Here is an 11,096-nt window from a genome sequence, read left to right as displayed (position 1 = left end):
GATTCTTCTTTTGGAATATTTATTCATTTTCACACCTCTTGTTTATGTAATTATATGCCACCTAGGTTTCAAGATTTTAAAAGGTTTTCATTTCATGTTGATTAATTTTGAAAGAAGGGATGCTTAATTAGACTAGAGAATATAATTTCTACATTTGAAGGGTAAAATTTATTTTTTAATAATATTAAATATGATTATATGTATCCACATTTTTCGAGTCTCACTGTTTGAACAGGACACACGTGAAAACTGTGGGTCCAAGTTCATTTTTAGACATGGAAACAAATGGAAAAAAATAATGAAATAGTTTGAATATTATTATGAATAGAATAATGTTAATAAAATGATGAAAGCAAAACGGAGAATAGTACAAAAAGGAAAAAGGGAATATTCAAATATAAAAAAATATAAAGAGTATTTATGTTTAAATAATATTACATTTAAAATGAGAAAGAAAATGATTTTTTCTTAATTTTAAAGAATAAAAACAGTTGATAGAAACAATAATTTCTTCTTAATTTTTTCTTTTTTGAAAAAATAGGGGGAAATTTCAGAAATTATTTATGTAAACATTTACTAAAGGGGTCATTGAAGTTTTTTTTTTTTTTTTGGTTCTATTTTTGAAAAGTAAAAATATTTCTAATTCCATTTGATGTGTTAAGAGTATAATTAGGATTAAAAAATAATAATAATAATAATTTTTTTAATGTTTTTTAAAATTCTCTATTTTAAGAAAATGTTTAATGTCAAATAGGAGAGAGATATTGCTCAATATTTAATTCTCTCTTAATCCGAGTGAATTTTTTTATGGCATTAGAATATTGTCATGTGAAAGCACTTGTCAGTCAAATATACTTAACACTATTAAAAAAACCAAGGTCACGACAAACAAAATTTAAATGAAAACTTTCAAATTTGTACAAAAATAGATTAAGGTATAGAATTCCTAAGAACTTTTGGGGGGTAAGGTGAGGGTGTGAAAGGACCAACTTGTTGAAAATCGAATTCCAAATTCTTATATTTTCTATTTTTAAAAATAATTGATATTTCATATATTTCCTTTTGTATAAAAAGGATTATATCATTTCACATTGAATAGAAGAAGTCTCTACCACTATATAAGACAATATGAGTCATTATAAATTTAGACTAATTTTATGTTTATTTTAAAATATGGAGTAGTAAAAGATTTTGAGTACCTTAATTTTTTAAAATAGTTTTTAGAAATCATTATTTTTTTTAAACCGTGAGTTTGAAAACATTTTTACATTTTATATAAAAATTACAATTTTGTTCTATTTCCAAAAAAAAAGAAAGTGTAACCAAATAAATCAAAATTTATTTATTTTACTATCACCATTATGTAATTTGAGTATTTTTATTAGATTCTTTTGTTTTTCAACAAATATACAATATAAATATTTTAATTTTATCTAAAATATGAATGGCAATAAGTCTATAAATTGAGAAGGAAACATCTTTCTAGAATATGTGGACGGAGGTGAAAGTTAAAAATTGATAATTGATTTTTGAATGATTTCGAGGCCTGATTCAAGTGGTACAGGGAGGGTTTGTGGGAGGTTTCGGTATGAAATTTAGGGACAAAAATTTATCTTTTCCTCTACTTGGACATTTAAATTATTGAGTTAGTTAGCTTATTGTAATTAGTGGAGTTTGATAAAATCAATTAACTATTTCTTAAAAGAGAAAAATATGAATAAACTACTTTAAATTGATTCTCTTAAAAATTCTTTCTAAATTCGATATTAGTATAATTTTTCTATATTAAAAAAGTTTCTAACTTAGAGGACGTTTGTTTTTTTTACCTTTTTACTAATCAAATTTTAGGTTATTTATTTATTTTTTATGACTTATTATAAATTTTTGTCTCAATAAAAAAAATCAAAATATATAGGTGTTTCTAAATAAAAAAAAGTAATATGTTGATTTTTTTTTTTACTTTTTCATATTTAATAAAAATAAAATATTATAAAAAAAAATCTAATACTTTTAATAGTATTAAGTACTATTTAGTTTTTTCAGTTCTATTTAAAATTAAGTGAAAAAATAAATACTATCTTAAATAAAAATCCACGATACAAAATTAATGAAAATGTCACTAAAACTCTATTTAATTTATATTAAAAGTAATGTCACATTTAATAATTTTTTAAAAATATTTATATTACTCTCTCAAGAATTCATTTTCACTTCAATTTTAATTTTCAGCTACAATTAAAAATTAAAAAAGTTTTAAAAAAACAAAAACAAAAAAACAAAACAAAAGAGCCAATAAAATTGAGCCTTATAAACATAGGAGAAAATCTATGTTATATCATATAGATGAATAGGTGATGAAAGAGAGAGAATGAACCCCGTGACAGAAGTGACATAATTAAAATCAACATATTTTTAATTTCAACAATCATTCAATAGAAACCAAACAAAAGTAGCAATAATTACCTAGAAATCAATGTGCATCAACCAACAAAGCACCCAAAATTTGATAATTAGAAAATATGCATCAACTAACTGTAGCTGCAATAATGCATGCCCATGCATATAAAGTTGTCAATGTGTCACTCATGAAAAATGTTTCCTCTTTTTTGTTTTCATCGATGATATGTCTCCAACTATGATGGATCCAAGTGACCCCTTCATGCTAGCCAAACGTACTAGTCCATATATTCATTCTTATCGCTAGTGACAAAGCCAATATTTTCGTTTAGGAGGATGGGATAAACTTTAATAGCAAATAAAACTAACATTCAACAAATAATAAATATAAGAAATTTTATATTGATTCATAATATTTCTATTGAATACATTTTACTTTTAGGAGGATGGTGTAACCGTTAATAGAAAATAAAAATAATATTCAACAAATAATAATATTAAATTTTTTTATATTGATTGATAATATTTCTATCAAATACATTTACAATTCTCCTCAATAAACTTTCATATTTTGAAAGTATTCCATGGTAGTTCTATTATCAATACTCAAATATATCTTTTTCTATAAACAAAAGGAAGTTAGTGTTCATCCATTATTCTCTTATTCATTGGTCAATTCTTCATAATATTCATAGTGGAAAATGGTCTTTCCAAGGTAACAGGCATAACAGATATGATTAAACCAATAACACAAGTAAGCTAATGAATGTATGCACAATGTATTTCTTTATTTCTATCATTTTTTGTGCAAGACCATTTTTGCTAAAGTGCATATCAATAATATAAATTTCAAGTTAATCATTAAGTATATCATGAGCTCTATTGTAAAAAAATCTTGTAGATAAAATTAAACAATCTTACCAAAAGAAATAATTGAAGGATTAAGATTTACACAAGTCACTTCAAGAAGTGACTTAGGCCTTGTTTGGTAACTGCTTTTTAAAACAGTTATGAAAAAATAGTTTTTAAAAACAGTTTTTGAAAATTGTTTTATAATATTTTGTAAAACAAAAGTCTGTTTGGGAATCTAAAATTGTTTTTAACATGTTTTTAATATTTTTAAATATGTTTTAAAATAATTTTTATGTTCATAACTTTATTTTTAATTATTACATATGTTTGTATAATTATTATTTAAAACAGCTCTCAAAAAACAATTGAAAACAACTAAAAGAAGTTTTCTGAAAACATACATTTCTATTTTATGTTTTTTGAGAGAAAACAGAAAACAGTTTCTCATTGTCAAACATATTTTTTAGTTTTTTTAGTCTAAAAAACATAAAACTATTCTTAAAAACAGTTGTCAAACAGAGTCTTAGTATTTATCTTAGTAAAAAATTATTATCAAGCTTTTAAAGTTCTATATTTATAACAACATAGAAAACTCCACTTGATAGTGATGAAAGTTTATGATTTTATAAGCTTTACATCATGGTTTCCTTGAGTGGGAAATTATCATCCGTGAAACATCAATATTATATTCTTCACCAGAAAAAAAAAAAAAAAAAAAAAAAACATTATATTAAGGTTTTTTGTAAAAACAAGAAATATGATCAAATAAAAAATCTCAATCACTCTCTCATCATTTGTAATTGTTGCTTACATACTTTAATTATGGTTATAACATTGACAATATCCTAATTTTTCCTTTATAATACTCGTAAAAATTCATTTATGATTCTCAATATAGCTCTCATCAAATATAAACTGAACTCAAACAAATTAGTTGTTTCATATCTTTATTCAAAATTTGACTCATCTTTCACAATAATCCCAAGTACTTTAATTACAAATGAAAATATGTTAATCAATTTGTGTAAAGTACCATAATCCCTAAAATGTATCAATAGAATGTTTAAGAGTGGTTTTCTTATTTAAACACAGTCCATTAGAAAACTTGTCATAATTAAGTGATTTAATAACTACAACTTGTTTATCATATCATGAAATTTATATGTGGCACCTACAACATTAACCACATTAACAATTACAATGAATAAAAGACAATTTGAACATAGTTCTTTCATCATAACCATAAGAGAAATAAGTTTTACACCTCATCAACATCCACTCATGTCTTGTTCTAATATGGGCATTAGTTGGATCTACTGATTTCGAATTAGGTGAAACAAGATTGAATTAATTTTTATGTCAAATTGTTATTGTTTTCATTTTTAATTTGATAAACTAATCAATATTTGATTTATCCTTTCAATGCAAATTGTTTGGTAGTAGTTATACACAGATGAGACATGATTGTACTTCATGAGTACTCACTATTGGTATAGCTACATGATATACTATATCTCTTCCTTTGTTTGCTTCCAATTAGTGGAGTGACACAAACTACATATCAAGGGTGGTAAAGGATTCCTAAGTCCTATGATATGAAGTCCAACTTGCATTAGTAGGATCTCAAGAAGCAGTAAGAACATGCATAGGGGATAATGAGTAAGTATCCAATGCCTCTATTATAGCAACTTATGTCCCTGTGGTAATATGATGCATTGTCCACTAAAATCATGCCATATGGACTTATGTCACATAGACATATTTAATTAGTTGGATGGTTAAAGATCATAAAATACTCAAACTTAATTAAAAATAAAATTTTCAAACTATAATTTTTGTTATGAAATTAATAAGTTTGTTAAGAAATTTTTTTGAGACATGAGAACTTGTGGATGATTATAAATATCTGATCGTGTAAATAATCAATTCTAGCATTAAAGTAAATCTCCTTCTAACCTTCTATAAAAGAAAGACATATTAATGAAATAAGACTATTATTCTATTAAGCATTCTAGTTTTTCTTCTTTTAACTTTTGTTTTTTAAATTTCTTGATTTTATAACATGTTATTAGTATGAAGCTAAAACAATATTTTGTAATATCAATTGTTTTAGATTTTAACATCAAATTTCATACAAGGCTAAAACAAGAGTTTGAAACATCATTCATTTTTTAAGACTCCTATATCAAATTTCATGATAAGGTACATCATGATATAGCCTTCTTTATTTTCCTAGAGTTATTATAATTGTTTGTTCTTTTATGTTATCATAATATTATTTAATTTTTAATTATTCATAGTTTGAAGTTATGTAAAAAAAAAAAGAAAAAAAAAAAAGAAGAAAAAAGGCTAGTAAATTAATAAACTAATATTAAAAACTTATATAGCGAAAAACGATATGAAAAATATTATGTTATAAATTAAAATTACTCATAGTAAAAATTAATGTAATTATTATTATTAATAATAAGATATGAAAATGTAAATATTATTTATAACCAAAAGGTGTGAATATAATAATATTAATATTTTTGTTACTAGTTAGAGACTATGTCAATTTATTTTTTTTTTTTGTTAAAAATGTTAAATTATTCATATTATATGATGTTTGTGATTTATTTATTTTTATTAAAAAAAAAAAAAAAAAAAAAAAAAAAAAAAAGGCAAAAGCTTTTGTTAGTTTGGTTTGGTAGTATCCATTCATGAAGCTTAAAGGATTGGAGTTCCACAATGCTAAGAAACTTTATTATAGTAGGATCATTAAAGTTTTTGAATTGTATCGTGAAATATCTTTATTTTAAAGAATTTACAATTTATATATTTTTCACTGAAGATTTGCTCAAATTGTGATTCTCTATCTCAGATCTCTATTAACAATGACTAGATTTTAATAGTGTTTTTCTTGGTTATTGACAAAATGTGGGAATAAAAAAGAAATCGACATTTTAAGTGTTGTTGTTTGGTAAGTTGGAACCCTAGAAAACAAGATTGTTTGAGGGAAAAAATTAAAAAGGAAAAAAAAAAGGATACACTATTCTAAAAAAAAATGTTGTTTTATCTTAATTTCATTGAATTGTGGACAAAATATGATATATTATTCTAAAAAAAAAAAAAAAATTGTTTTATCTTAACTATTATGTACCATCCAAGACTGTGTTTTGTAATTTTGCATATTATCTATATTATTTACTATTTAATTTACTTCTTTCCATTTGAAAAAATGGATCTTATATGTAAATAAAACCATGAGAGAATAAATTGTTTTATAAATTAAAGAGAAGAACTTTTATGGGATTTAGATTTAGTTTTTAAACTTCATCATATTTCCATTTTCTAAAAGGATTTTAACTCTAATGAAATTATTATAGTTTGACTTCTTTTGCTTAACCATAAGATATATTATTTCTAGGTATGTTATTTGGAATCATTGAAAGAGAATGAAATATAATAATAATAAAAAAAACATTTAAAAACTTGTTGATTTTTTTATTCTTTCTAAACCAATAAGGGGTGAAGGAGTCTCCTCTAATAATATCAATATTAATATAAATGAGATAATAATATTTTTATTAATTGTGAGTTTGAATAATATTTTGATTCTTCTACATTTTTCTATCATCAACAATGAAAGAATAATAAATAATAGGAAATATTATTTTCTAGTATAATCTTGTCAGAAAAATCAAAGATGATTATATTTTAAGAGTAATATTATTCAAGGAAACTTATCTTGTCAATTCAATTTTTTTTATGTCAAAGAATAATCCTTCACAAGTCCTAGCTATTTCATAACACACAATGATTTTCATTTTACAATGATATATTTATGACAAGAATTATTAAATTGATCTTATAAACTTGATATGATAGCTATCTTAAGCTAATTTAAACTCGTGAAATTTAATGATGTGATATTTTGTTTTGTCATTAAAGTTTTGTTCATATGATATATTTTATTGTTATTCTTGCATGTATTACTTTATTGTTACACATCTCTTAGTTTTTTGTTTAATTTAGATAGAGTTATGTTTCTTCTATTATTCAAGATGACAATTTTTTGGTTCTAACATTCCATTATAATCACTCCAAATAAAACATTTTGCTATAAAAAAATTATTAATAAAATATTTTTATTTGTTATAGAAATTAGCAATCTAAATTATAAGTTTTTTCTTGATAAAGGCATCTCATTAAATTTTAATTATAAGCAAATAAAGCATAAAACTTAAGTAACTAGCTTGGAATGTCCCTCGAGGATTTGTAAGGTTATTGGAAAATGTGAAATATAACAATTTTTAACTCCTCTATATGATTTTTATAAGTCTCATTAATAAAAATATATTTTTTGAAATCATATTTGTATAATTATTATATTTTTTATATTTATGAAATAGTTGCATAATTATCACACATTATTTTAATATCAGTATATTTATTTTAAAATTTTGTTTTTTAGAGAGATATTATATGATATCAAGCATGATAATTTATATATATATATAATTATGATCTTAGGTGATATGTATGAATATTTAGATTATGATAACTTTCAATAAATATTTTGAGTAATTAATTAGATTAAGGAATATTTTGAGATCTTTGATTTTCATTATATTCTAAGTCTCTACATTCTCTCAATTCCTATTTGAGGGGTTACAAGATATTTCACCTCATGGATTTCCACAAATAACTCATAGTAAAGTAAGTTAATGCATTCTTCTTAAACTAAATGGATCTTATTGGTAATGTTGACATATTAATAATGATTAGATCCTAAAATTTGATCAGGGTTTTGTTTGTGGATCAAGTGATTTCCCCACATAGATACTACTCATTACATTAATATGGACCCAAGTCATGATTTCTCCAATTTTTTAACTTGATTCATCAATTGTATTACATGAGTTACAATTAATGTTAATATCATATCAAATAATGAAAACATCGTTAAATCAAAAGAGCCAACATTATGTTAGTAGTGACTTGATTCTATAATACTATGCATTCTCATCGGATCTTAAAGAGTTTGGCATGACCAACTTGGTCCCTTAGAGTAAATAATGATGCATCAATTCATTGCAAAATTATGTAGACATAAATTATAAAACTAAAATATTTTACCTAGTAGTTAGTTTATCTATACCCTGAAAGGCAATATGAAATGGTATGCAAATTTTCATTTTGATGAGACAATTTTTCCATTGTTAGGGGAGAAAATCCAAATCCAAAATAACGGTGTTAAATTTTTTAGATTCTAGAAAAAAAAAAAATCTTGAATATTTTTATTATTTTACAAGTAAATATAAGTTAATATCCTTGAAGAAAAATTAACTAACTCTACAAATAAATCTAATATATACCATAAGTGTGATAAATTAATCTTTCAATAGGACAACATTGTAAATATCTTGACTTAAAAGATATACTTCTTTGTAAAGGAAATGGTACAAATAAATACACACGTACAAAAATATTAACACTCCCGAAAAGGTCATATTCATTCAAAAAATGATAAGAATGACAGTTCAATCTAGAATTGATTAAATAAATAACCTATGAAAAGGCACAAGATGCCCTTGAAAATGTATAAAATGAGCAAATAGCTTTAGAAAAGGAATAACTTCAACAATAACCCTTGAAGTATAAATACCTGAAAATAAAATTATCTCATTGGTTATGTAAATGTTGAGAGGAAAATACTCTCAAATAATGTTGTTATTGACAATATTCCTTCTTTGTAGGTGACCTTAACATCATAAAATGAAGACTCCAAATTATGAATGATATAAGAATGTTAATGTAGAAATAATTGGAAAATTAGAAAATAAACTATTGAGATAGGACTAACTTGTCTATAAAAGTATTAAGACTCGAAGTTTGATGCTTAAAAACATAAGTTTGATTGGATACACATGAAGTTAAATTTTAATATATGAAGATATAAAGTTTAATGAATATAAATAACTTGAAGTTTGCTACTTGATGCAAAAATTGTTGGATACAAGTAGGTCATGGTATGGAATTGTAATTAAAATAAAGCAAAAGTAATAGCCTAAAGTTTCCCTATAGGTATAGGTACCTTATATTAACTCCCATATGACTTAATCATATGATTGATAATTCCTTGAGGAATATATATATTTTTTATGATATAAATATAATATATTTATCCATATATATGCTAAAATTTCTATGAGATTCTAAATGTCTAAAGCAGATAATTCCTTAAAGGATTAATGTATGAAGCAATAATTGAGAATCCTACATCACATTTTAAATCAAGTTAGAATGATAATATGCTTGATTAAAATTATGTCACTATATGAATTAAAGTAGGGGGTTTGTAATTGTTGCAATCGTGTGAACTCTTGAAGAGTTCATAAGAACGATTAATTATCTAAAGAAATAAATTGAAATAAAAGATCTAAGAAAATCAAAATTTTGTTTCAACCTACAAATTAAGTATTTTCCAAGTGAACGTTAGTTCATCAATTTGCATATATAGAAAGTTTTGAAGTGCTTTCATATGAATAAATTATACCCACTTAGTTCCCCATGAATGTTTGTTGACTTGAAGTGAATAAAAATCTATTTCATCCTAAAAAAAATGCATAATTACTTAGTCTGAATTATCATATTTCAATATGATTGATATATTAATGCATCTTGTAAATTATACATAACTAGACATAGCATTTTCTATCAATTTGAAAGCAAGATGCAATTGTGTCCCAACTCGAAGATTTAGAATATGGTCAAACATGTACTATAATATCCTTTTGAAATAGCCAACATGAATTTACTTTATTTGAAATTATGAGAATCTTAGTTGCTTGTATATACACATGCTAGTCATCTTTTAGATCGCCACAAAACTTAATCTCAAATAAGGTTTGTATTTACTTATGATAGTACAATAATATCTTGGAGACCAATTAAGCAAATAATGAGTCATCTCTTGAAATCATTCAAAAGTACTCACAATTCATTAAACAATTAAGTCCTAAATGTATATGGCTAAGGTCGATGATCTAACATATTTAGGAATCATGTAGGTCATCCTCTATCAAAGGTAATCTAACCAAGTTATAAGAACATAATACTGCTCATATTGCATAAATTAAAGGATGATTTTATAAAATGTGATCAAACTAAGCATATCTCTTTCAAAATTTTCTATTCTCGTGAATTCCAAGATAATGGTGAAATTGATGTTCAACAAATTTGATCATATGATAATTTAAAGGATTTATTTATAAAAACATTTTCATCTACTATATTGAGCAAGTGAAGATACAATATTGGGATGTAGAAATTGAGAGATGTACAAGTTGAAACATGAAAGAAAGTATAATCACACGTGAGAGGGAGAATATTCATATGGATATGATTTACTCTTTTTTCTTTTCTTTTTTTCCATTTTCTTTTTCATTTGTCTAAGTTTTGTCCAACTGGAATTACTAGCAAAGATTTTAATAAAAATATCCTAGTAGTTAAATCAGGAATATTATACTATTTTTCTTTCATTGGAGTTGTTTTTATTGGGTGTTTCTAATAAGGTTTTAATGAAATATATTCTAACGATTATCTAAAGGGATTTGCTATGAGAATTGGTTAAAATATGAGAACTTATGGATTATCATAAATGATATTTAGTTTCCAATGTAGATAATTGATTCAAATATTGCATTAAATCTCCTCTTGGCTTCTATAAAAGGAAGGTCTACCATCAAAACTAGAGTACGCTTCTTTATAGGCATTCCATTTCTTCTTCTTTCAACCTTTTCTTTTAATTCCTTTATTTTATAACATTTTTTATTTCTTATTTTAATAATTTTTATTAATTA

This window comes from Vitis riparia, chromosome 5, assembly GCF_004353265.1.
Source record: "Vitis riparia cultivar Riparia Gloire de Montpellier isolate 1030 chromosome 5, EGFV_Vit.rip_1.0, whole genome shotgun sequence".
Classification (NCBI taxonomy): Eukaryota; Viridiplantae; Streptophyta; class Magnoliopsida; order Vitales; family Vitaceae; genus Vitis; species Vitis riparia.
The sequence above is the reverse complement of the archived record's forward strand: the minus strand, read 5'-3'. Positions refer to the sequence as shown.